Source organism: Eriocheir sinensis, chromosome 10 (assembly GCF_024679095.1).
Source record: "Eriocheir sinensis breed Jianghai 21 chromosome 10, ASM2467909v1, whole genome shotgun sequence".
Classification (NCBI taxonomy): domain Eukaryota; kingdom Metazoa; phylum Arthropoda; class Malacostraca; order Decapoda; family Varunidae; genus Eriocheir; species Eriocheir sinensis.
In genome coordinates, this window is record NC_066518.1 from 17895424 (window position 1) to 17922923 (window position 27500).

The following is a 27500-nucleotide window of genomic DNA, read 5'->3' on the forward strand; positions in this document are numbered from 1 at the left end:
CCTCTTACCCTCCTTATTTTTATCCTCCTTCCTCCTCCTCCTCCTCCTCCTCCTTGCTCCTTCTCATCCTCCTCGTGCTTTTACTCCTTGCTACTCCTCTTACTCTGCCACCTCTTCCACCTCCTCCACCTCCTTCTCCTCCTCTTAGCCTCCTTATTTTTATCCTCCTTCCTCCTCCTCCTCCTCCTTGCTCCTCCTCATCCTCCTCGTGATTTTACTCCTTGCTTCTCCTCTTACTCTGCCACCTCCTCCACTTCCTCCGCCTCCTTCTCCTTTCTACCCAGCGTAAGAGATATACGGGTCGCCTTATCTCTTCGTTATCATAATGCCCTCTAATATTCAAAGTCTCAGCACTCTGGATTTACGATATGAAAACGGACTTAACTTTCTCCTCTCTTCACGGCGCCATCATTCCTCATCCCGCCAGCAGCCTTTTCTCGAGTGCCTCGTGGCCTCAGCGTGCAAGCAGAGCAAAGTGCAAGTGTGCCTGGATAGATGCGTGTGGATTTGTGTGTGTTTGTCTGTGTGTGTGTGTGTGTGTGTGTGTGTGTGTGTGTGTGTGTGTGTGTGTGTGTGTGTGTGTGTGTGTGTGTGTTCATGTTTTTTTTGTGTGCGTGTCGCTTTCTCTCTCTCTCTCTCTCTCTCTCTCTCTCTCTCTCTCTCTCTCTCTCTCTCTCTCTCTCTCTCTCTCTCTCAATATCCTAAGCTATCGTAAGGGTAGTAGTAGTAGTAGTAGTAGCAGTAGTAGTAGTAGTAGTAATAATAGCGATAATAATAATAATAGTAATAGTAGTAGTAGTAGTAGTAGTAGTAGTAGTAGTAGTAGTAGTAGTAGTAGTTGTTGTATTAGTAGTAAAAGTAGTAGTAGTAGCAGTAGAAGTAGTAGTGGCACCAGACACTGGTCCAAAAGCCACCAACATTTCCAATGTGGACTATGAGGCCACAGTGGTGGAGAGTGACATTATGGTGGGTCGGGAGCGACATGAGTAGTGAAGGAGTAGTAGTAGGAGACGATAAAGTGTTATGTATAGATTTAGTGCTAAGTAGTATTAGTGATATGGTTGGATGCCACAGTCATTAGCGAACAGAGCTGGGGCTAATGACCTTCAATTTATGGAGCCCTCCATGATTATGTGTCGGGAAATTAAACATGGGTGGAGGCATCTTTTTTGTTTGTAGTATCCGTTCCAGTAGTAGCAGTAGTCGTAGTAGTAGTAGTAGTAGTAGTAGTAGTAGTAATAGTAGTAGTAGTAGTAGTAGTAGTAGTAATAATAATAATAATAATAATAATAATAATAATAATAATAATAATAATAATAATAATAATAATAATAATAATAATAATAATAATAATAATAATAATAATAATAATAATAATAATAATAATAATAATAATAATTCATCATCATCATCATCATCATCATCATAATGTTAGCCTGCAATTCCTTTTTTGTGTAGATTTCATGTAAATAAGTAATGAAAATAAGAGAAGAAAATATACAAGGAAAGGAAAATGTAGTCCTTGCAACTGTGAATGGCCACTTATCGTTATTTAGGATCACGTGGACATTCCTACCGCGCTGGGGACGAGGGGCTGGCGGAGAGGAATACTTCACAGGGCAAAGGAATGGGAAAGGGGCGGTGGAGAAAGTGAATAGGTAAGTGGATGGGGAGGACGAATGGGGAGGGAGAAAGAGAATTATTGGGGAGGGGGAAGAAATTAGAAGTTAGAATAAGAAAGTACGATAGGAAGTGGGAAAAGGGAAAAGATAAAATGGATAGAGAAAGAAGGAAAGTTAGACGGAATTAGAAAGGGGAAACAAGGGGAAGGGCAGTGTGAATTAAAGTGAAACGTATATATGATTTAGCTTCTGATGGCTAGTTTTTGCCATAGTGCTTCCTGTGAAAAATACTCAAAGCGAAGAAATAACACCGCCACAAGTTTTGACAGTGGGGAAACCTCATTACACATAAATGGTTCTACTTAGATTCATCATATGTTTGTAGAGATACAAGTAGGCTTCTCAGGCTAGTTTCTTGGTCGTGATGTGGTCTCTTCTGAACCATATCCATACTAACACCACCACCAAGGCGCGAGTGTTCTTCTGGAGAGTCTCGTTACACAAAATGGTGTTACATAGCTCCTTTTTGTGTCTCCATTTTCTTTTATTCTGTACGTAATGGGTCGCGGGAGATCCTTGCTGCAATTATACTTGTAAACAACGCTGTCTCCAGAGTCTACTTTTCCTTGCGCTTCCCTGCTTTATCCCTTCCTGCTGTTCACTGATAATATGATTTTTTGAAAAACCTCAATGATAATAAGATATTAGCGTAATTGATTGGTAGGCTGTTGAGCAAGTAAATAGGGAAACCAATCATTACTATTTGTTCTCCCTCAGGTACGCCGGCAAGCATAACAACCCTGGATGATACTGGAGGGACCGTGTGCTGCAGGACAGGCTGGATTGATAATGGTAAGGCCTCACGATTGAATCACTTTTTTATCAAGCATTTCAGTGAAGAAGGCAAACTTATATCTCTGCTAGTGTGGTGATGAGTAGGAAGCTGGGGTAGGTGGTAGCGCAGACAAATGCTGCTCGGCAGATTGATATGCCAAAAACCGTGAGAACAAATCACTTGTTTTAACAATTGAGTCTACAAAGACGCCAACCAGATATAATATTGAGTGAGTGAGTGACGGTGGGAGCGGATGAAAGTTCTGTTTGTACGCTCCTGAAACTGCTGATTCGACAATGGCGAGCAGCGGGAACAGGACTCTGAGAGACGTGTGCTGCGTCTGTGATAAGTGGATTGCGTGCTGTTTGAGCCCTGAGTGATGTCATGTGAAGTGCGCTCCTCTGACAGGGGCCAAGCAGGATAATATACCCAAAATAAACTGGGTGTGTTTGCCCTGCTTACACAAGGCATCTTTGGCAACAAACATTATGGAAAAATTGGATGAATTTAAGCAAGAAATATCTAAAGAAATATTGGCTATGAATGATGAAGTTGAAACTCTGGCACTCAATGTGAAAGAAAAGTTGGGCGAGGTGGCGGAGCTTTGCGCTGACAAGACAGAGTCGGCTGGCGCCAGCTGGGCTGATGTAGCAAAACGGAGAAGGGAGAAGCATCTCCTTGCCGTGAAGGCCTCTGATCAAGATAAAATGGCTACCGAGATGAAAAATAAAGTTTCCCAGGCATTACAAGGCATTCAGAATACTGATTCAAGATTCATGAATGGAGGTAACATTGTTATGAACTTTGATGATGGGAATATAAGGAATGAAGCAGCTCAGAAATAAAAAAATGTAGAACAAATCAGCACAAACAGTGTGGGAAAATTAAGGCCAATCATGCTCTGCAATGTGCATAAGGAGGAGACCGGGGAAAAGATAACTGAGATATTGTTAAACAGAAATGAGTTCCTACACTCGATTCCACGAGTTGAGGGGAAAATTGAGAAGATTTTCAATAAGCCTGCTGCTGGTGGCACAATGCACTATATTTTGAAATGTGACCCAACTGTTAGAGAGCTGATCCACAAGCATGATGACAAGATACAACTAAAATGGGGAGTGTATACTGTGAGAGATAGAGACCATGCAATCATATGTTATCATTGTCAAAGATACAGCCATCTTGAGGTCAGATGTACTGCTAAGAACAATAGAGAAGCTCCAAAATGTTTCAAATGTGCTGGGGATCATAAATCAAAGGAGTGCGCCATGGTTGAGAAGAAATGCATAAATTGTGTGAGGTACAAGAAGCCTGAAATCAACCACTCAGCGAATAACCAGTGTTGTGTAGTCCTTCAGACTGAAATTGAGAGAATTCGTAAAATAACTGATCATGGCTATTAATTGGTGTTTGAAACTCGAAGATGAATTGAGTGTTAAATGTTCAGTGAGTTGGAAATAATCGTTGGACATAAGGTTGTGATACTATAAAGAAAATATCAGATAAATGAAAAATGAAATAATGAATATTTATGATACTGTAAAATGGAAAGGCATTTTTTTTGCGTCAGAGGACACGGCTCAATGGCAACAAAAAGAGTACAAAAAAAGCCCGCTACTCGCCGCTCCTACAAAAGATAAAAGTAAAGAGTAGCCAAAAGAGAGGTCAGTTTCGGGTAGAGAGGTGTCTTGATACACTCTTCTTGAAACAGGTCAAGTCATAGGCAGGAGGAAATACAGACGAAGGAAGACTGTTCCAGAGTTTACCAATGAAAGGGATGAAAGAATGGAAATGCTGATTAACTATTACATAAGGGGTGTGGACAGTACAGGGATGAGCATGAGTAGAAAGTCGTGTGTGGCGGGGCCGCGGGAGGGGGGGAGGCTTGGAGTTAGGAAGTTCAGAAGAGCAGTCAACATGAAAATATCGATAGAAGATAGAACGTGAGGCAACATGGCGGCGGAATTTAAGAGGTAGAAGACTATCAGTAAGAGGAGGAGAGCTGATGAGACGAAGAGCCTTAGACTCCACTCTGTCTAGGAGAGCTGTGTGAGTGGAGCCCCCTCACCTCGAGGAAGCAGATTTGGTAAGAGAAGAGATATGAAGTTTCCTGTTGAGATTTTGAGTTAAGGATAGACCGAGGATGTTTAGTGTTGAGTAAGGTGATAGCTGAGTGTTGTCGAAGAATAAGGGATAGGTATCTGGAGGATTGTGTCCAGTGGATAGGTGGAGAAAATGGGTTTTTGAGGCGTTGAAGGACACCAGGTTCTTCTTGCCCCAATCAGAAATGATAGTGAGGTCTGAGCCTAAGCGTTTTGCAGCCTCCAGCCTGGAATCGTTAAGTTCCTGTGGAGTGGGTCTTCTATTAAAAGAAGTTGAGTAATGCAGAGTGGAGTCATCGGCGTAAGAATGAATAGGACAGTTCGTTTTGGAAAGAGGATCATTAATGAGCAACAGAAAGAGAGTGGGAGATAGGACAGAGCCCTGCAGGACACCACTGTTTATAGGTTTAGGGGAAGAACAGTGACCGTCTACCACAGCAGAAATAGAACGGTCAGTAAGGAAACTGGAGATAAAGGTATAGAGAGCAGGATAGAAACTATAGGAGGGTAGTTTGGAAAGCAAAGATTTGTTCCAGACGCTGTCAAAGGATTTTAATATGTCCAGCGCACTAGCAAAGGTTTCACCGAAACGGCTAAGAGAGGATGAACAAGAATCAGTTAGGAAGGCAAGGAGATCACCAGTAGAACGCCTCTTGCGGAACCCATACTGGCGATCATATAGAAGGTCAGAAGTGGAAAGGTGCTTTTGAATCTTCCGGTTAAGGAGTGATTCAAAAGCTTTAGATAGACAAGAAAGTAAAGCTATAGGACGGTAGTTTGAGGGATTGGAACGGTCACCCTTCTTGGGCACAGGCTGTATGAAGGCATACTTCCAGCAGGAAGGAAAGGTAGATGTTGACAGGCAGAGACGAAAGAGTTTGACCAGGCAGGGTGTCAGCACGGAGGCACAGTTTTTAATTACAATAGGTGGCACTCCATCAGGCCCATAAGCCTTCTGAGAGTTGAGGCCAGAGAGTGCATAGAAAACATCATTCTTAAGAATCTTAATAACATGCATAAAGGAGTCAGATGGGGGATGAATAGGAGGAATATGCCCAGAATCGTCCAGAGTGGAGTTTTTAGAGAAAGTTTGAGAGAAGAGTTCAGCCTTAGAGATAGAAGAGACGGTGGTGCTGCCGTCAGGACTAAGGAGAGGAGGGAAAGATGAATAAGTGAAGTTGGAGGAGATGTTTTTGGATAGATGCCAGAAGTCCCGGGAAGATTGGTACGAAACAAAACATGGCCAAGTGACTATAATGATGCCACGATTATTAAAAGGACATCGGTCGGCTATCCATGAAAGCAATTAAGACTCACTCACTCACTACGACGTTCTGAATAAGTGCATATCGAGGATTATTATTGAGGCTAAAATTATAATTGTTGACGGTCCCTGCGAAGCGCAGCGCTGGCAGTGGAGCGGGGCCTGAAACCTAATCAACGGTACGCGGTAAACGGTAATATAATGTTCGTATTCATGTGTAGAAGACGCGGAGAAAAGATAAAGAACAGACTGGCTGAGGCACGGATTTCAAGGTGAAGGATGCTGAGAGGTCTGCCTCCAAAGAATACGTAGTTTTAGGGAGCTTGAAGTAGACCCCAAGGGAGACAGACGAAAAAGGTGAAAAACCTTGGTCAAGGAAAAACTGTTGTGAGAGTCTTAGCAGATCTCTGGGTTATGTGTGCTGCTGCTTTGCAGGAATATGATGGTATGGAAATAATATTGACTTTAGATATTGGTAGCGAAGACAGTAACTCGGTATTGGTAGCAGTACGTATTTTTTTTTTTTTTTTACAGCTAAGGAGACAGTTCAAGGGCGTAAAGAAAAAAAAAAGCCCGCTACTCACTGCTCCTGAATAGAGGTCAAAGGAGTGTCCAAAAAGAGAGGTCAATTTCGGGAGGAGAGGTGTCCTGATACCCTCCTCTTGAAAGAGTTCAAGTCGTTGGCAGGAGGAATTACAGATGAAGGAAGATTGTTCCTGAGTTTACCAGCGTGAGGGATGAAAGAGTGAAGATGCTTGTTGACTCTTGCATAAGGTGTTTGGACAGTATAGGGATGAACATGAGTAGAAAGTCGTGTGCAGCGGGGCCGCGGTAGTGGGGGAGGCATGCAGTTAGCAAGTTCAGAAGAGCAGTCAGCATGAAAATATCGATAGAAGATAGAAAGAGAGGCAACATGGCGGCGGAATTTGAGAGGTAGGAGACTATCAGTATGAGGAGGAGAGCTGATGAGACGAAGAGCCTTTGACTCCACTCTGTCAAGGAGAGCTGTGTGAGTGGACCCCCCCACACACATGAGATGCATATTCCATACGAGGGCGGACAAGGCTCATGTAAATGGATAGCAACTGTGCGGGGAAGAAGAATTGGCGGAGACGGTACAGAACGCCCCGCCTAGAGGAAGCTGATTTAGTAAGAGATGAGATATGAAGTTTCCAGTTGAGATTTTGAGTTAAGGATAGACCGAGAATGTTTACTGTTGAAGAAGGTAATAGCTGGGTGTTGTCAAAGAATAGGGGATAGTTGTCTGGAAGATTGTGTCGAGTGGATAGGTGGAGAAACTGTTTTTGAGGCGTTGAAGGACACCAGGTTCCTCTTGCCACAATCGGAAATAATAGTAAGGTCTGAGGCTAAGCGTTCTGTTGCCTCCAGCCTTGAATCGTATGTAGTCTACTTGATTTGACTGTGTAAGCAGAAGCAGCAGCAGCAATAGTATAAAAATCAGTAGTAGTAATAGTACTGATTAGTAGCAGAAGTAGTAGTAGTAGTAGTAGTAGTAGTCATCGTTGTTTTCGTCATCGTCGTCTTTGTCTTCGTCGTCCTCGTCGTCGTCGTCGTAGTAGTAGTAGTAGTAGTAGTAGTAGTAATAGTAGTATATATCAATGAAAATTAAAATGGAGTTTGTGGGTGAAAAGTCTAGGGACGTGTTTTGCCTGGTTTCACTACAAATGACAGGGCCGCACAGAGCTTGAGGTCACAATTTGAGTAATAATATTTATGTTCTAGCAATGGTAATGCCCTTTGAATAATTTTACATTTTTTGCAGCGGCAGGGAACTTTTAGCAGCAGTCCAATTCCATACCACAAGGTCAAACAGCTGTGGGATTATTTTGCATAATAAAATATTTATGCACAAGCTGATGGGGGTGGGGGGGGTGGAGTCTGGAACGCCAGCAGAGCCTTTTGAAGCGTTCATTTTCCAATTAATATTTTAAGGATTCAACAATAAATATTCAGTCTTATATATACTCAATTTTAGAAGATATTTCCGCATCGGTTATACACTGCCAGGGTGACTTTTTTTTTCGTCTGGGTAATTTCATGAATAATTTTTCACTGTACCCAAAGGTTTAGGCTGGATTCTTTACCTGCTCAAATTTATCCATAGATGTGTACATTCGTATTCGAATAATGGAAACATCGACCGATTTTAGCGGCAGAATGAATGTAGAGAAACATATTATGAGCTTCAATTTCAATATAACAGAGTTAAAGTAAAATATCAACATTTTACGTTTCTATAACCAAAATAATCATAACCAGTTATAAATCCCTTTCAAAAAACGTTGATGATTTGCAATCATTTATGGTCATAGCCGTTGCATTCGTGTGGCTGTGGGTGGGAAGGGGCCTGGCTTTCCTTTATTATGAGGTGGCCTAAAGTAGTAAAGAGACGGAGATGATTACATACTCTACATCATGAATATGCATCTCTCTCTCTCTCTCTCTCTCGATGCCTCATAACCTCTAATCTATACTAAAAAATGCATTAGAGTTGAAAAAAATATTAAAAAAGAAAAAGGGAGGTCAGGCAAAAAATATGAAAATGTCATGCACGTGCTCCCTCATTTTCATATACCGATCTTGAATCCATTCTTTCCATGCACACTCCTTCGCCCACCCTCACTCCTCCACAACTGCGGACGTGGGACCTCAGGGAAGGGTGGTGAGCTCCTGGCTCGTGCTGGTAATGGGGTGTTATTATTCCTCTCGTTCGCTTTAAATGAATACATAACTAAGTCATTCAGAATAATGGTGCAACTAATGGCTGGGATGGGAAAGTTTGTTTGATGGACTCGTTTGTTGAGGGAAAAGACTGAAGAAAGAAGGAAGTAATGAGGACATCTTGGTGGTGGTTTGAGGGTAATTGTGGTGATGGAAGTGGTGATGTTGTTGTTCGTGGTGGTGGTAGGAGTGGTAGTACTGTTGTTGTTGTTGTTGGTAGTGATGGTAGTGGTGATGGTATCTTGGTGGTAGTTTTAGGGTAGTTGTGGTGATGGAAGTGGTGATGTTGTTCGTGGTGGTGGTAGTAGTGGTAGTACTGTTGTTGTTGTTGTTGTTGTTGTTGTTGTTGTTCTTGGTAGTGATGGTAGTGGTGGTAATGGTGGTGCTAGTTGTGATTGTGGTGGTGGTGGTGAAGAAAAGGTGTACCTGGATACGTTAATTTGTGGACCTCCTTTCGGGAACAGGTAAATAATATGAATAATTTGAGCTTATCAGTCATATTTGCTCTATTTCTATATTAATTTTGTTAATCTGCACTACATCATCTATTTTTATACACAGATAAATAGACAGTCAAATACATAGCCCTGGGTCGCTAAGCAGAATATATATCAATTTAGTTAGCTTAGCGTCTTACTTATATAGCCATTAGTTATCCTACTCTGAATCATCAACCTCAATACACAGATGGATAGACAGTTAAACACGTAAGTTGGGGGTGGTAAGCCGTAGATAAATCGATCACTGTAGTTATCTTATTAATGTTTCACTTCCATAGCCATTATTTATCCTGCTCTGAATCACCTGGTTCAATACACAGATGGATAGACAGTTAAATACGTGACCCAGGGGTTGTAAGCAGTATATAGATCGATCGATGTAGTTATTTAATTAGTGTCTTTACCCCCCCCCCCCCCTCATCCCCGGCCCGTGTCAGCACCAACAAAACACGCACCATGCCTCTGTACCTGCCTCTGCATGTTTGGCCGTCGTTTACATATTGGAGGCAAGTTATTACGGTGCTGATAATCGCACGCTTTTATCCTTTCCTCCCGAGCTGATGATCCACGCCATCAACACGTCCGGGGCTCGCCAGTTTGTAGTAATTGCTTGGTGTTTGCTTGTCGGCTTGTGTGGTTGCTTTCCTTCTTCTTTCTTTTCAGTTTCTTGCTCTCCGTCCCTTTCACTACTACATGGTGGGTGGATGAGTATTTCTTGTTGTTTCGATGTGTTTGTCTACGTGAATGGCTATTTATTTCCCTCTCTTCCTGGCTTTCTCTCATACCACCTTCTCTCTTAAAAGCCGATGGTACTGAATATGAGACGGGCTATTGGTTATTGTTGTCTTTCTTGTCTTGGTTTCAAAGGTGCTTGTGAGTTATTACGATGTTCCTGCTTGTTTGAGTCCTCGCTTGTCCCTGCTCCGGGGCCAATACATTCACTTTCATGCGAGAGACGAGCGCTTTGTTGGTGTTTTTTGCCGTTTCGTAAGTGCAAAGGCATTCTACTGATTGTGTTGGAGCAGTTGAGAATATTGATCCTGCATAAATGTACAAGATTGTCAAACTTAAGATGTTTTACTGTTTAGGTTTATTTTTCCGTTTATTCGTGTCCTTAAAAAAGAGAACTGTGCTGTTAGTGTTGTTGACTTTTGTTATTGGGCTATATAGTATGACTCTCTCTCTCTCGTAATCAGCCCGAGGCCCAAGTTCCCTCTCACCTCCAAGTATTTGTTTCACTAGGGAGTCTGCTAATGAACAGCGGTGGACACAGTGAATAGGCGGAGGAAGAGGAGGAGGAGGAAACACGAAAACATGGAAACATGGAAATGCAGGCAACAGAAAGCCTATTGGCTCATTACGTGGTTGCCCGCTTTGGTGATTTAATCTGCTCGACAGCCACTTGGGGCCTGGGGAGCAGATGAAAGCACCTCGACATTGAGGAGCAGATGAAAAGCGCCTTGATATTGAGGAACAGATACAAGAACATAGAAATACAGGGAGACTGGGAGAGGACGAGTGGCCTACACAGGGCAGCCCCAGAATCCCCCCTAATACTCACGGTGGGTGAGGTGTAGTTTCAGGGGCACAGGTGGAGGCTTGATCCTCGTTTTACCGGCGGTACTAGGCACGGCACCAGTAACCTGTCACCTTACTGCACCCACACCTCACTCCACCTGTCATGCGGACATTAACTGTTGCTGTACTCTATTGTTGACTTACGCTACTTGCAATCTAGGTTGTGGGGGAGAATTATATGAATATAGGTTGAGGTCTTGCTGCAATCTGTCTGAAAACATGTACCTCAATATTCAGTTCACTCCTGACGCAGCGAAGTGACGGTCGATTCTATATTTGATGGTATTCGCAAAAGAAACTCCTTCCGATGTCTGTGTTACATCGACTCGACCGAATGGGTAAGCCGTTATTTCTAGTTCTTAGGTTGGTTTGCAGTTCAAAGAATTTGGAGTAATCTACGTTATTGAGGTTTTTCAGATACTTGAAGACTTGAATCATATCCCCTCGCAGGCGCCTTTTCTCCAATGTAAAGAGATTGAGTCGCTTGAGTCGTTCCTCGTACGGTTGAGCCCTTAAGGTTGAAATCATCTTTGTTGCGCGTCGTTGAATCCTTTCCAATAAATCAATGTCCTTTTTGTAACTAGGAGACCAGAACTGTACTGCATACTCGAGGTGCGGTCTTACCATGGAATTATACAAGGCTAGCATCACGTCTGGCGTTTTACACTTGAAGTTCCTCGCTATGAACCCGAGCATAGTGTTGGCTTTGTTGTAGACTTTTTTTACAGTGATTCGCGTGTTTCAGGTCACTGCTGATAGTGACTCCAAGATCCTTTTCCTCCTGCATCGCTTGCAGAGGTTTCCCATTCATGATGTATGTATGGTTACTATTTCTGGACCCAATGTGCATGACTTTGCATTTGTCAACATTAAAGGACATTTGCCATTTTTCTGACCATTCGATAATGTGATTGAGGTCTTTCTGAATGATTTCGCAGTCGATCTTTGTGAGGGCCTTTCCACCCACCTTGGTGTCATCAGCAAATTTCGATATTGTTGATTTCAATCCTGATTCGAGGTCGTTGATATATATGATGAAGAGAATGGGTCCCAGCACTGACCCTTGAGGCACTCCACTAGTGACTGGAAGCCAATCGGAAGGCTGTCCGTTTAGTAGTACTCGTTATTTTCTGCCGGTGAGCCAATCTCTTATCCACGCGATCAGATTGGCTCCAATGCCCGCCGAGTGCTGTTTCTTAAGGAGTCGCTCGTGCGGTACCTTGTCGAAGGCTTTCTGAAAATCCAGGTTTATAACATCACTGGGGATGTGGGCATCCCAGTTATTATATTTACCTTGGAAGAAGTCTAATAAATTTGTTAGGCATGAGCGCTTGTTTCTGAAGCCATGCTGGGTGTCGGAGATTATATTATTGTCTTCTAGAAACTTTTGTAGTTTGTCTCTAATAATCTTGTCGAGTATTTTCCCTGCCACTGATGTCAAACTTATGGGCCTGTAGTTTAATGCAAAGCTTTTGTCTCCTTTTTTGAAATTCGGTGTTACGTTCGCCATCTTCCAGTCTTCCGGGACCTTGTTCAATTTAACAGACTGGTTGAATATGTTAGTGAGTGGCTGAAGTATTTGTTGTTTAAGCTCTTTTAATAACCGTGGTGACAAACCGTCGGGTCCCGTTGACTTATTCGTGTCGAGTTTGTCCAAATACTTTTTAACTTCTTGGTCGCATATTGTGTCAATTTCCAGGGGCGTGATCTCACTCGGCGGGTCAGGGCTCTCGGGAATGGTTTCGATGTCCTCGACTGTAAATACGGATGCGAAGTTACTGTTGAGGATTCTGGCCATCTGTTTACTGTCCTGAGTTACGGATCCAGTCTCATCTGTCAGGGGACCAATATTGGATTTTACTTTCTTTTTCGATCTTATGTACGTGAAAAAAAAATTTGAGTTTGTTTTGATGTCACGCGCTATTTGCTTTTCGTAGTTGCGTTTACTACATCGAATAAGGGTGCGACAAGCTCTGAGGCTGGTGTGGTACTGAGTATGGGCTTCGGACGTGTCATTTTCTTTCATCAGGTTATAATTTCTTTTTTTTTTAAGTTTACCGACATTTTTATTTCTGTGGTCATCCACGGTGGATCCATGGTACCATTTGCTCGCCTGGATTTCGTAGGCACTGTAGCCTTCTCTACCTGCAAAAGCTTATCTTTGAAGTTGTTCCACACGTTGTCGATTGTATTGTCAGTTAGGTGAAGTTGGTCCCAGGTCGCAGGGGGAAGCAGCTCACGGGCTAGGTTGAAATTTGCTTTTTTGTAGTCTGGTATCACTGACGGATTGTCTACGAGTTTGTGACTTATGTTGACATTGAAACAGATTAAGTGGTGATCGCAACCATTAATTTTTCACCAACTTCACAGTCGCGAATGAGGTCGGGGTCGCTTACTAATACCAGATCAAGCAGATTGTTTTCTCTTGTCGGTTGAGTTACAACTTGAGTGAGGAACGAATCCTCAACCATTTCTATCAGCCTGTTACCCTCTTGATCTCCAGTCATCAGTCCCCAATCAATGTTAGGGCAATTAAAGTCCCCAATTATTATTGCTTTTTTGCTTTGTGTTAAAGAGTGAAGCTCTTCGTACAGGGCAGTGTCGTCGGCTGCCTGTTGTTTTGGAGGCCTGTATACGGTCGCAAGTGTTAGTTTCTTATTATTCGCGGTTATTTCCACATAGACGGAGTCGTATCTCTGCGTCTTGTTTGTCTATTTTTATGGAAGGGAGCGTACTTTTTACGTATTACTCCTCCTTCTTTCTTGTACAATCGATTTTTTCGGAAGCTTTCGTACCCGGGAAATGACAGTTCAGATACTAGAAGGGCAGAGTTGTCCCAAGTCTCTGTGATGGCTACCACATCTGGTTTTTCAGTTCCAATATACGCCCTAATTTCGTCCTTTTTGGGTAATAGACTGCGTGCATTTGTGTACAAAATGGAAATGTGACTCCTGGTTTGGCCGCGTCGTGTTGAATGAGTTCGCTTGTCGGGGGCGTCGTTGGTTACACAGTTTCTTGCAAGCCGCATCGTCGCTACGGTTCGGTTACGGGAGGAGGAGGAGGAGGAGGAGGAAGAAGAAGAAGAAGAAGAAGAAGAAGAAGAAGAAGAAGAAGAAGAAGAAGAAGAAGAAGAAGAAGAAGAAAAAGAAGAAGAAAAAGAAGAAGAAGAAGAAGAGGCGGGGTAAGAAGAGGAGGAGGAAGAGGCGGAGTAAGAAGAGGAGGAGGAGGAGGCGTGGTAAGAAGAAGAGGAGGAGGAGGAGGAGGAGGAGGAGGAGGAGGAGGAGGAGGAGGAGGAGGGAGAGGAGAGGGAGGAAAAGACAAAATAAAGTAGGAAATATAGTTAATCAAAAGTGAGACATTCTTAAAAATAAACGGCTCAACATTACAGAAAATGATTGCTGTATTAATTAAAATGAAACACACCAAGTAGCGTTGAGACTATAATCGTAGAAAGCATCGATGTTACCAAAAGCAACAGTTCAGAAAACGAGATCGACCGGAGGGGCCACGACCACGTTTGTAGTTCCTCAGATGTCATCAAAGACGTCTTGACTGGCAACGAAACGAATAACCAGAACTGGAAAGCTACCAATCGTTCTTTTAAATCTAGTGACCAAAGATTCTTTTGAAGTTTGGGTTACTGAGTAATAAAACCTCTCGTATAGAACTTCCATGTAAAGAAATATTCATTAAATACTTTACATCAAGAAGGATGACAGACTTCTGAAGGTCATAGAAAAACTTTAGCCTTTTCAAACGGTGAAAGAAGGAGCGCAATGCTTTTTGTCACGGTCCCATGTTTTTTTTTTTTTTTCTTAGCATGCGACTATATATGCTGTTTTAAAGAAGGATCATGATACTCCTTCTGGATATTGACAAAAATTATACAAATTCTCAAATCAAGTAGTAGGTAAATATAGATTTATGTAAAAAATCCAATGTCATCTTCTAATATGATTTGGTAAATACTGAGGTACTATAAAGTGACATTAACTCAGCGACACAAAACTATTTGACTACATCTTATTGCAGGAAGGTAATTTTCCCGGCAACAACGCAAAGTAACTGCAGGGGCCACGAGGAGAGGCTCAAAAGCTTACCTCCCAGCTTTGTTAGTGGGAATTAAGCCTCGAATACTGCCAGGGATAAATATTAATGCTCGACGGAGTAACAGTAGCTGAGCGCTGAAAAGAATAGGAAATGAGCTTATGATTCAGGGCAACACGTTCACTACCTGGCATATGAAAGGGTCTTTGTTGTCAAAGGATATGCCACGTTCAGGCCTGAATAGCATCAGCAGGAAGTAATAACACCGAATATGAGTGCAGTTCATTGTCACCACCTAATCTTTTTTATGGTTATCGAAACTGACTGATAATTATAATTGATTTGGGATCTGGAGCTCAAGTTAAGGATTTTTAGGAATCGTTGAGGAAGAGGAAGGCGGGAGTTTTTCAGAACAATCCAGGAAAAGTGAAAACAAGGCAATTTTTTCTAGGCCATCAGTGGAACGCGATAAAAAGGCAGGATGAAGTGAAGAAAAAAATAAATGAAAATATAAGAATAAAAGGAGGTACGAAAAGGGAAAAAAAGCTATGGATGAGAAAGGATGGACTTGAGGGAGAAGGAAAAGCAGATAAGAGGATGAGATATAAAGGTAATCTACACCGGGACCAACGAGGTATAGTTTTAATGAGTGAATACTGTATAGTTATTAGCTTCAAAGAACTGAACGCCCACTTAGTTAACATGAAGCCGTAAATTCAATCCCATTAAGACAAATATAACAAAAGAATATGCAATTAAAGAAAACACATACTCATCATCTGTCAATTTTGCAACAGACCCACAACTTCAAGCACTTCACTTTTCATGGCCGTGTTTGTGAAGCTCCTGTTGGGTGCGGTCGAGCGGTGACTTGGCATCCGAACGTCACCTTCAATTAAATTCCAATCAGTTGAAGGTCTCAGTCTGGTGGCTTCTGGTATATGATTTGAAAGAACTGATGGAAGGATGGACATTGGAGTAGTGTGCACGACAGCGACTTGTTGTAATGGTGAAAGAGAAAAAAAAAAGGAAAGAGAGAGAGAGAGAGAGAGAGAGAGAGAGAGAGAGAGAGAGAGAGAGAGAGAGAGAGAGAGAGAGAGAGAGAGAGAGAGAGAGAGAGAGAGAGAGAGAGAGAGAAAGGAAAAGATCGGAGGGAACAAATAGAAAAAGCATTGTAAGCAAAGAGAAGAAGAATTGCGACGCTTGAAGAAAAATTGCTTCAACAAAAGCACCAAACCAGGAGCGAGAAGAAATTAAATGTTTTAAAGAGTGTGTGTGTGTGTGTGTGTGTGTGTGTGTGTGTGGGACATAAAGAAGAGAGAGAGAGAGAGAGAGAGAGAGAGAGAGAGAGAGAGAGAGAGAGAGAGAGAGAGAGAGAGAGAGAGAGAGAGAGAGAGAGAGAGAGAGAGAGAGAGAGAGAGAGAGAGAGAGAAACTGTAATGGAAAGATAACCGAAAGTTTGGTAAGAAAAGACAACAAATAAAATAACAAAGGAAAAGAAACATCGTTGCACTGAAAACGGGGTGGCTGGAAGTAGAACCTGACGAAATATTTGAGCAAGAGAAAGAAAGAAAGAAAGAAAGAAAGAAAGAAAGAAAGAAAGAAAGAAAACGAAAGAAAGAGAGAGAGAAAAGGAAGGATCTCTGACCATGTGGAAGTCACAACAATCTGAAGTAAATAAAACAAAGTAATAAAAGCTATCGACATGTTTTATGCTCGTCCTAAAAGAGGAAAACAGAAAATCCTGAACGGACGAATCTTACCCTGTGTCCCCTCGGAATCAAATAAAGTAAAAATCTATTATTTCAGCTACTGTAAGGAAACTTTGGTGGAAACTAAAAGTGATTGGTAGGGATTGCAGTTTGTTCCTATTGAAAGAGCGAAAAGTCTCCGTTCTTTGAGGAAGTTTGCAGCTGAAGGAAACCAGGCAGACTGGGTGAGGGAGAGGCCGTGAATAGTGAAAACTGCAAAAGTGGTGGAAGAGGGGTGGGAGGAGGAAGGGAAGGGAAGGAAGGGAGGAAGGAAGGAAGGAAGGGGTAGGAAGAGCCAGCACAGAGTAAAAGAGGAACAGGATAAAAAGAACGAGACAACAGAGAACAAAGGCAACGAAGGCAGCAAAATAAATGAAAATAGAGTTCAGAATATCATAAGGAGGAGAGACAGACAGGCAGACACACGGAGAGATCATGGAAATAATGAAGCAGAAAAGAGTAATAAGATGTAATGGAGAGTTCATGAGAGAGAGAGAGAGAGAGAGAGAGAGAGAGAGAGAGAGAGAGAGAGAGAGAGAGAGAGAGAGAGAGAGAGAGAGAGAGAGAGAGAGAGAGAGAGAGAGAGAGAGAGAGAGAGAGAGAGAGAGAGAGAGAGAGAGAGAGAGAGAGAGAGAGAGAGAGAGAGAGAGAGAGAGAGAGAAACTGAAGTCGTCGCGTAATTAGTGAGGGTTTGAAAGGATTACATTATGTTTAGCGAAGAATTTGTATGACTCCCTTTATGGTTGTTGTAATGTAATTATCACACATCACCCTCCTTCATGTACAGGCGATTATGTAAAGAATTCACGTTGTGGGGTAGAAGCATCTATCACCAACACTCCTTGGACTGAGCACCTCACTTATGTCACGTCCGCTGCCCGCCTGTTGTACCTCAATATATGTTCCTTGGGTCTGTACTAAGTATGGTGAGAACTATTTTCAACAATATCGTCACCCTCGTAAAATAATCGCCTAAGTCATTTTCAGCGATTTCCAGGTTTTTGTCTACACTAATTTTTCAACATGTAACGCCCATTTTTGTATAGTTGCCTTCGTTATTCATGGTTTGAGTGTTCTGGAATTGGCCTTTTCATTTCTGCCTAAATCTTAAGCCAAATGAGATGATGACAGTTCCTTTCCGATTTCCTGAAAAGTAGAAAAAAATGACGTAGGCGGTCTTTTTATGAAGGTGACGATATGTAGAATGAAGAGCCATTGCACATCAAGAAGCTCATTTAAGTGATGATTTGTATTTAAAGAAGCTGACCCAGGAGTTACGAGATACGATCAGAAGCACCATTAGGAACAGAGTGAAAAGCTGCTTGTTGAGACGGTGCAGGAAACAAAACCCCTTCACTGTCTCCTGCTGCGACGACCACCATCCCTACCACCATTCCCACCACCACCATTCCCACCACCACCATCCCTACCACCATTCCCACCACCACCATTCCCACCACCACCACCACCATTCCCACCACCACCTACACCACCACCACCATCCCTACCACCATTCCCACCACCACCATCCCTACCACCATTCCCACCACCACCATTCCCACCACCACCACCACCATTCCCACCACCACCACCACCACCACCACCATCCCTACCACCATTCCCACCACCACCACCACCACCATCCCTACCACCATTCCCACCACCACCATTCCCACCACCACCATCCCTACCACCATTCCCACAACCACCACTCCCACCACCACCACCACCATCCCTACCACCATTCCCACCACCATCCCTACCACCATTCCCACCACCACCACCACCACCACCATCCCTACCACCATTCCCACCACCACCACCACCACCACCACCATCCCTACCACCATTCCCACCACCACCACCACCACCATCCCTACCACCATTCCCACCACCACCACCACCACCATCCCTACCACCATTCACCCACAACCACCATTCCCACCACCACCACCACCATCCCTACCACCATTCCCACCACCACCACCACCATCCCTACCACCATTCCCACCACCACCACCACCACCATCCCTACCACCATTCCCACCACCACCACCACCATCCCTACCACCATTCCCACCACCACCACCACCACCATCCCTACCACCATTCCCACCACCACCACCACCACCACCACCACCATCCCTACCACCATTCCCACCACCACCACCACCACCACCACCACCACCACCATCCCTACCACCATTCCCACCACCACCACCACCACCATCCCTACCACCATTCCCACCACCACCACCACCATCCCTACCACCATTCCCACCACCACCACCACCATCCCCACCACCATTCCCACCACCACCACCATTCCCACCACCACCACCACCATCCCTACCACCATTCCCACCACCACCACCACCACCATCCCTACCACCATTATCACTACCACCACCACCACCACCACCATCCCTACCACCATTCTCACCACCACCACCACCACCACCACCACCACCATCCCTACCACCATTCCCACCACCACCACCACCACCACCATCCCTACCACCATTCCCACCACCATTCCCACCACCACCACCATTCCCACCACCACCATCCCTACCACCATTCCCACCACCACCACCATTCCCACCACCACCACCACCATCCCTACCACCATTCCCACCACCACCACCACCATCCCTACCACCATTCCCACCACCACCACCACCATCCCTACCACCATTCCCACCACCATCCCCATCCCCACCACAACCACAACCGCCACCCTACCCAGTGACAAAGAACTATGATTTATGGATTTTTTTTTTTTTTAATTTGATCCATTAGCCACTTTTCCTTCATCTTTGTCTCCGGGACGTCATTGTTGAGCTTGATGGATACATTTGTTATTCATGTTTCTTATCTACAAGAGAGCGAAACCTCACCACATTTATCATTTTTGTTCTATATGTATATTTATATCGTTACCTTCTTGTATAGTTTACCAATTCTGTGATTCTCAGCCGATTTACAAGCTGCATCGTCTTCGCTTCCGCCTAACTCGTGTTTCGTTAGTATGCCGCTTGTATTCAATGGTCATCATCGGTACACATACAAGCCACCCCACTCTGTCTCTTCGTGATGTATATGTATTGGGGTTCACTGATAAGTTTGTGTCCTATCCATTTCGATACTTTATAAGCCACTCGATTGTCTCCATCTTGAATTGCATATCTTTGGTTCATTTTACTGACATATTTTGCCCTTTCTTTCTACTGACCCGTATCATTGATTAGCAGAGTGGGCTAAACCCCGCGTCATCTCTCCCTGTCTTCCTCTCCATACGGAAGTTTCACCCCTTCGATGGGGCGTAAGAGACAAAGTCCATTTTTTTCTAGCTTGTACTAGGAAAGGAAGTCTACATATCCCAGGAAGTATAACATCTAAGCTGCAAGGGATAAGCGACACCAAATACAAGGTCGCTTCTCCCTTGTAACTTGTTCCCTGTTTATCTTGAGATGTGTAGCCTGCCCTTCCTATTGGAAACTAGAAAAAAAAAATGGTTTGTCGCTGATGTCCCTTCTCCTCCGGACACCAGTTTACTTAATGGACGTACTTCCAACAGCCCATAATTTGAACAAATGAGGGACATAATCCGCACTACGACCCATCAATCACCAGAGATGGACGTGTGTATGAATCTCGTTAGCTAATATGAACATGTACAGAGGAGATGTGCGAATCTTATTAGCTAATGTGTTTATGTATGGTGACGTGTATAAATCTTGTTAGCTAATGTGAATCGGAGAGACGAGGAGAGCGAGCGTTTGTTTATTGTTCGTTTTTGTTACGAAAATATTGAACAGTGAAAAGGCTAGAAACAATAACAAACAAATGTCTTCAAAATCCTACTTCTACACGTATTGAGAACGAAAAATGTGCTACAATTAGAACTTTCAATTTAGTAAAAGATGCTCACCTCGATTTTTTTATTGAACAAGTGTTAATAACACAAAAAACTGTGCTAGATCGGCGTCGCATGACCCTCCAACACATCCCCAACAATTTAAATTATGCAACTAGGGGTCTAAAATGGAAAATGCTGAAAAGGAAAGATGGCGCCACTATAGACACTTGCCTGCGCCACAACAGGCTGGGACCGACCATCAGGCCCTACTATGAAGGCCTACCGGCGCCACAGGCCAAGACGTAAAAAAAACAAAAAACATAATGCCATGTTGTCAGGGATAACAAATGTTATTATACAATGTCATGTCTTCAATGCATGGGTAAGCCAGGAAAACAACTTGAAGAGGACAACAAGAAGATGGACAATCTGTTGATCGGCGTCTGCGACGCCGATAAAAATCAAACACTCGGAACTACCGAAAAAGAGTAGAAAACCCCTGCACTGCCTACTGTTGCATTGATAAAAAAAGAGTGGTAGACCTTTCTCTTCTTTCCAGGCACACGGAGAGAGTTCCACTGCGTAACACGTTAATCTGAGTGCACTGTGCTAATGGCATCTAAGAGATCAATATACTTTGAGTAACAGTCACTCACTCACTACCATGGCCTGCCTGCTCAGCGCTCACTCACCACGGGGCAACTGTCACACAATATGCCTAATTAATCCGAGTGGACTGCACACGTAACGTAATATGAAAGCAAAACAGAGACTCACTAATAATCTCGACCTTGCTTTTGTCACCTGCCGCGAGAGACTTGTCTATTTGAGGTACTGATAGGCAGACAATCGAGTTACATACCAGACATTATTTTGTTTAACGTGAAAGCATAATAGAGAATATCCAATAAAATCGACCTTGCTTTTACTACCTGCCGCGAGAAACCTGTCTATGTAAGATTCTCATCGGCAGAGAATCGAGATACATTCCATACATGATTCTTTCCTTATGATTGCCTTACATCTTACGAACGTTGCCAGATTGTCGTACTCAGCCTCATATTTACCGACTTCCGACCCAAAAACTGCCTCCTCGACCCCAGTAACTGCCTTCATATATAGCTATCATAAAAATGGTTAATAATTGGTGCTTCTTGATAATAGTTAGGCGTCAGAAACCGGTAAATGCAAAGCTCTGAGTACGATAAACTGGCAACGTTGCATCTTACCGGTGCCTCACATCTACCGAGGTACTGACTCACGGTCGTGTTATAAGACATTTCGTTGGCCAAAAACACCTATTTGACAAGGCTTTCGTAGGAGTTGTGGGCATTTCCAGGGGTAGTTTTATGACCCTGGTGGTAGTTTGACCCTCCTTCTGTACCATGAACCTGAAGAAACACTCATTAGAACCCGACTGACCCCCTCTCTGACCTTTAGAAATAACTGATGTGAGGAGCGAAAGTGTCTTGTAATACCAACCTGAGTCAGTCAATTAATAATACCACCCGAAGATCAAGAAGATGGATAAGCGGAGAGTAATGACCATAATCCTACCTCTGTTACCTGCCTGAGGAAAGGGTTTCGGGACACACAATAATACAAGTGTGTCAGGTGAGAAGCGGGTGATGAGCGGAAAATAATGATAAGGATTTAGTGAGCTTGGGAAGAGCAGGATGAGGATGATTTATGGTGGTGGTGATGTGAGGGGTTGTTAGCGTTAGGGGAGGAAGAGGAGGAGGAGGAGGAGGAGGAGGAGGAGGAGGAGGAGGAGGAGGAGGATAATGGAACGAAGAGGAAGAGATGCCGCGGGAATAAGGGGATTATGGGAGTGGGATGTTCAATAAAATAGGGTGAGGAGGATGCAAGGATGAGGAGACTGTTGGTATAATGGGATTGAAAGTGATAAGATATTTGAGTATGCGATGGATATTGTGGATGTGAGGGGGTGAAAGTGTGAGAGGATGAGGACATTGTGATCGTAAATGAATGAGGGAACTGTGAGTGTAAGAGCTTAAGATGACTGTGGCTATAAGGGAGTGAAGGGTTGTTAGTATAAGAGGATGAAGGTAAGAGAGGATTTTCAGAACGAGAGAGTAAGGAAAAGGGCTGCCTCCTCCTCCTCCTCCTCCTCCTCCTCCTCCTCCTTATCTTCCACTGTCTAAACAATCTCAATATTTACAAACAACAATGAGAGAAAGAGAGAGAGAGAGAGAGAAAGAGAGAGAGAGAGAGAGAGAGAGAGAGAGAGAGAGAGAGAGAGAGAGAGAGAGAGAGAGAGAGAGAGAGAGAGAGAGAGAGAGAGAGAGAGAGAGAGAGAGAGAGAGAGAGAGAGAGAGAGAGAGAGAGAGAGAGAGAGAGAGAGAGAGAGAGAGAGAGATTTATAATGCTTTACAACTTTAGCAGAAAATGTGTGTGTGTGTGTGTGGGGGGGGGGGGCGCAGGCTAATGGTAACGACGCTTTTACCTCCTTTCTTACCGCCTGTTTGGTATTCATTGGATATTGAAAGGCCGGCAAACAAAATCATGAGAGACAAGCAATCCCGGGCTGTTAGCATTCTAATCCTTATTTTAGCTCGTCGAAACGGTGGAACAGGCAAGCCCAGCAGGATATATTAACGTGGAAAGTAAATTAATACGTGAACGTGAACCTGAGAATGAATATATAAACTTTATCCACTTTTTCATGAGCAGGCGGAGGCAGTAGAAAGTTGTCTTTGACAGAACAGTGTTGCGTGTATGAAAATATTGCAATTTTCGTGAATATACACTAGAGGCGAAATTTTGCTTAATGTAATAGATGTCTTCCTTTCAATAGTTAACTAACATACAATAATAGTAAAATTTCTCGGTCACTCGCGGCTCTATAAATGAATACAGAGGACTAGAAATATACTTGATTAATCCTTCAACTGTAGATTTCGTTCAATATTCCATTTATGTCCATCACGTCCCGTTCGTTTAAAACAAAGCAAACAGACAAATAAAAGTACGTCACGAACCGTTGATTAATTCTCGGCTCCGAGGGATTCCATTCTATTTTAAAGCGCAGTGAATGTCCAACGCTATTTCTCCATCCGGGCCAGGCCTGTCGAACTCTTCAAAGCGGCTGCTAGCGCACGCACACACACACACACACACACACACACACACACACACACAATTATATATACCTTTTTGCGTGTGTGTGTGTGTGTGTGTGTGTGTGTGTGTGTGTGTAGATGGATAGATACACATAGGAATATAAACATAGAGATAGAAAAATAGATAGATAAGTAAAGATAGAAAATGAATAGATAAATAGATAGATAGATAGATAGATAGATAGATAGATAGATAAATATATGTTGTCCGTGAGAGGTAATCCTGAAGGCACAGGTTATTGGTGCTACACATTTACGTAACTACATGGGATTTTGGGGGAGAGCAGAAAAAGAAAAGAAAATATCCAATAGCCCGAGAGAGCCGAACAGCCCCCAACAGGTTAGGACGCGATGTGCACCACGCTCACAGTCGGGCGAGTGGAAGCAGCGGGGTGGATAGGCTGCTACGACCACCACCACCACCCTACCCAAGCACCCACCACAACCATCCACCATCACAATTACGACCTCCACCACCACCTTGTTTTGAATCTTTTCCTTTCGACCTTTTATCTCCGGGCAAACTGAGGTGCCGTGTTGCGCGGAAACTTTGCATTTTGTCGACTCGTCTCCCTGGCAGTGCCCCGTCGGGAGGGTGGGAGGGAACAGGTGCGCGGCGAGGAGGGAAGGAAGGAAGGAAGGAAGGAAGGACACGAAGCACACAATCAATTTTCGTGATATGCGTGGAGTGTTGGAGAGGGAGGAAGGAGGTTTCGTCTTGGGCGTGGAATGTTAGAAAGAGGGTGAGCAAGGAAGAGAGGAATGAAAGTAGGGAAGAAGAAAGGAAGTCAATAAAACACCATTAACTCCGTGTTGGACGTGAAATAAGCGTCATGATGCACGTCAATCATCGCGTCTCACCATTAGCACACGTCTCCCATCCTGGACTCTCGTGACCAACGCAATTTTTGTCTAATATTGTAATTTTCAGGCCGATTATCACTGACATCCGTGACCTCGCTGGCGACGACCTGCATGTGACATTCTTCGTCAGTATGGGGTGCTGAGGACCGGTTCACGGCATACCTCTTATAGGAATCATATAATTATTTCAAGGCCAATCATCGCTGTCCTACCACGATTCCCGTTCATTGCGTCGGCCTTCTCGTGGAACAATTTTAGTTAAGGCGAGGACTCTTCAATGTCCTGCGTCACGATACACTACTAACATCACCTGCTCAGCATAAGCAACATCTTAGATAACAGACGGCGAGAGGAGTACAACATATATAGTACTGCCAGTAGGCTTGAAGTGAAGAACTGAAGGTAGCTCTTAAGAAAAACAGGGTTGCAGGAAGAAAAAGATGCAGAACTGTAGTCTAAAATTTCTGTCTTCCACGCTACCAGTAGAGAAAGGAGAAGGTTCCTCTACGACTACAAGGTCGATATTACGGAACCCCAAATACATATTCTTATCTTCTCCTCCTAATGTTCTTGTCTTTTCGTAGTGTTCGAATAAGCCAAGAACGTTCAAATCACAGAAATATCAAAGCTCGGTGGGTGGACTCCCGAGTGTCCTGTGACAGTGTAGTGGAGGGATACGTGGGTGCAGATTTGGGGTCCTTGATCCTCAACGCGCGTCTTGGGTTAATTAATGAAGCACCAGAAGGTTAACCCAGTGGCTACGAGGGTAAGTGAGATGTGTGTGGATTATATTTTCTATGTGTGCATGTGTGTGTGTGTGTGTGTGTGTGTGTGTGTGTGTGTGTGTGTGTGTGTGTGTGTGTGTGTGTGTTACCTGAACAGTCTTAGCTCTTTCAAAATATTTCTTTCCTGAAAATTTCTTCCTCCCTCACTTCTGCCCTTCCATCCTCCCCTTCCTTCTTTCCTGCCTTTCTCCTTTACTTCGTTTCTTCCTTCGTTCGTTCGTTCTTTCCTTCCTTCTTTCTTCCTTCCTTTCTTCATTCCTTTCTTCTTTCCTTGTTTTCCTTTCTTATTTAATCCATTCATTCATTCTCTTCACCATCCATCTATGCTTCCTTCATTATTTATTTAGTTACTGACTCGCTATATTTTTTCCTCCTTCTCCTCTATTCTCTTGCCCACTCCCCATTTTTTCATTCTATCTATCCTCCCTTCTATTCATCCTTCCTTTAATCGTCCTTTCCTTCTATCATACTTTCCTTCTTGCCCTCCATCCCTCATTCTTATATTCCTTTTCTCCCTCTTTCCTCCATTCTTCGAATATCCAATTTAGGAGCACGATGACTCTTACCTCCACCCGAAGGGATATTTGCTGCTCGATAAATTGAACGAAATTTCTTGGTCCTCAAAATCGCCATTCTCAAAAGGTCGAGGTCGTTTGCCCCCGAAGACAAAAACCGGCGACAAGTCACACAAGTTCGATATCTTTTCTGACTTTACTTGCGTCGTTATTCTGGGATTATTAATGGCCCTCGGCGAGGTTCATTGTCCTTGCGATGGTCTGTTAAATATTTGTTTTGGTGGTTCCTTCAACCAATTAATTACATAAACATTCAGTTTGTCTGGATACGAGTGTTAAATCATTCTCCGACCTTACCTTTTTTACTATTATGTAATTATAAATTAAAATACAAATAAGATAACATTGAGCAAGGCAATTTCCTTCCCTCACTATATAGGGCAGTGAAGTCAGTAGCTGTAAGCATATACCTAATTGCTTTGGCTTGTGTTGAAGTTAATTGGTCCATTTGTGTCATTTTTTGTGTGAAATGGTTGATTAACTGGCGTGTGCTTGATAGATCATACCTTCATAATTGAGGAATCAAACCAGAAGGGGAAGCAACTAATGAAGCAAAACCAAGCAATCTCCGCATCAACATTATATATATATATATATATATATATATATATATATATATATATATATATATATATATATATATATATATATATATATATATATATATATATATATATATATATATATGGATTCCTATACCATACTCTTCTGATTTATTGTATTTGAATTCTATAGAAGCACAAAATTCGTCAACAAATGAAGACCGCTAAGCAATCATGATCGAAGCAATGAAAATAAACAATATAATAACACAACGCCCATCCATGCCTATCACTACTACGCTGCTCCCGTTCAGAATACAGTGGAAACAGACAGAAACAAAAATCAAAGCTAGAAAGGAACACAAATTAATTCAATAGAGCTAAACAATTACATTACTTTTGCGCGCGGATACACACACACACACACACACACACACACACACACACACACACACACACACACACACACACACACACACACACACACACACACACACACACACACACACACACACACACACACCTTTCCCTACCGTCCATGCCTATGAGCTTTAACCTGTCTGCACGCTGACACTGGTTGGTAAAAAAAATTGTAGTGGCCCAAAATACAACACACAAAAAACTCGTAAATAATGGCTTAACTGTCGGATTATTTTATACCCCCAACCCTTTTATTCTGCCCTGTGTTAGTGCCTTTTAACCTGAACCTATGTATGGGTTAAGCCTGATATGTAAGTGTTATCAGTGCATCAAAAAACACGACTGTAGAGGGTGAGTTATAATTGGAAGGGTTAAAGTAGGTTAAGAAACGTTTGGGGTAATTAGTCCGTCTGCACGATAATACCCATAGGGATGTAGGCTATTAAACATCCTGAAGTGTGTATAGTGGCGCTGTGACCGGAATGTGACCTGACCTTAAGCGACGTGACCCGAGGACCAGTGACGTGTCTCCGCTAGGTCTCGCGTGACTTGAATGTGGCTCAGTCCCGAAGGAGGGAGAGGGGAGGAAGGGGGGCGGCAGGGTGGAAGAGGGGAGGAAGGAAGAAAACGGGAGAGGAGAAAAAGAGGAAGGATGAGGAAGTGAGGGAGGAAGGATGATGAGAGGGGTCAGTGAGGGAAGAGAGGAATGAAGAGTGGGAAGAGACTGAAAAAAATAAAGAGAGAGAGAGAGAGAGAGAGAGAGAGAGAGAGAGAGAGAGAGAGAGAGAGAGAGAGAGAGAGAGAGAGAGAGAGAGAGAGAGAGAGAGAGAGAGAGAGAGAGAGAGAGAGAGAGAGAGAGAGAGAGAGA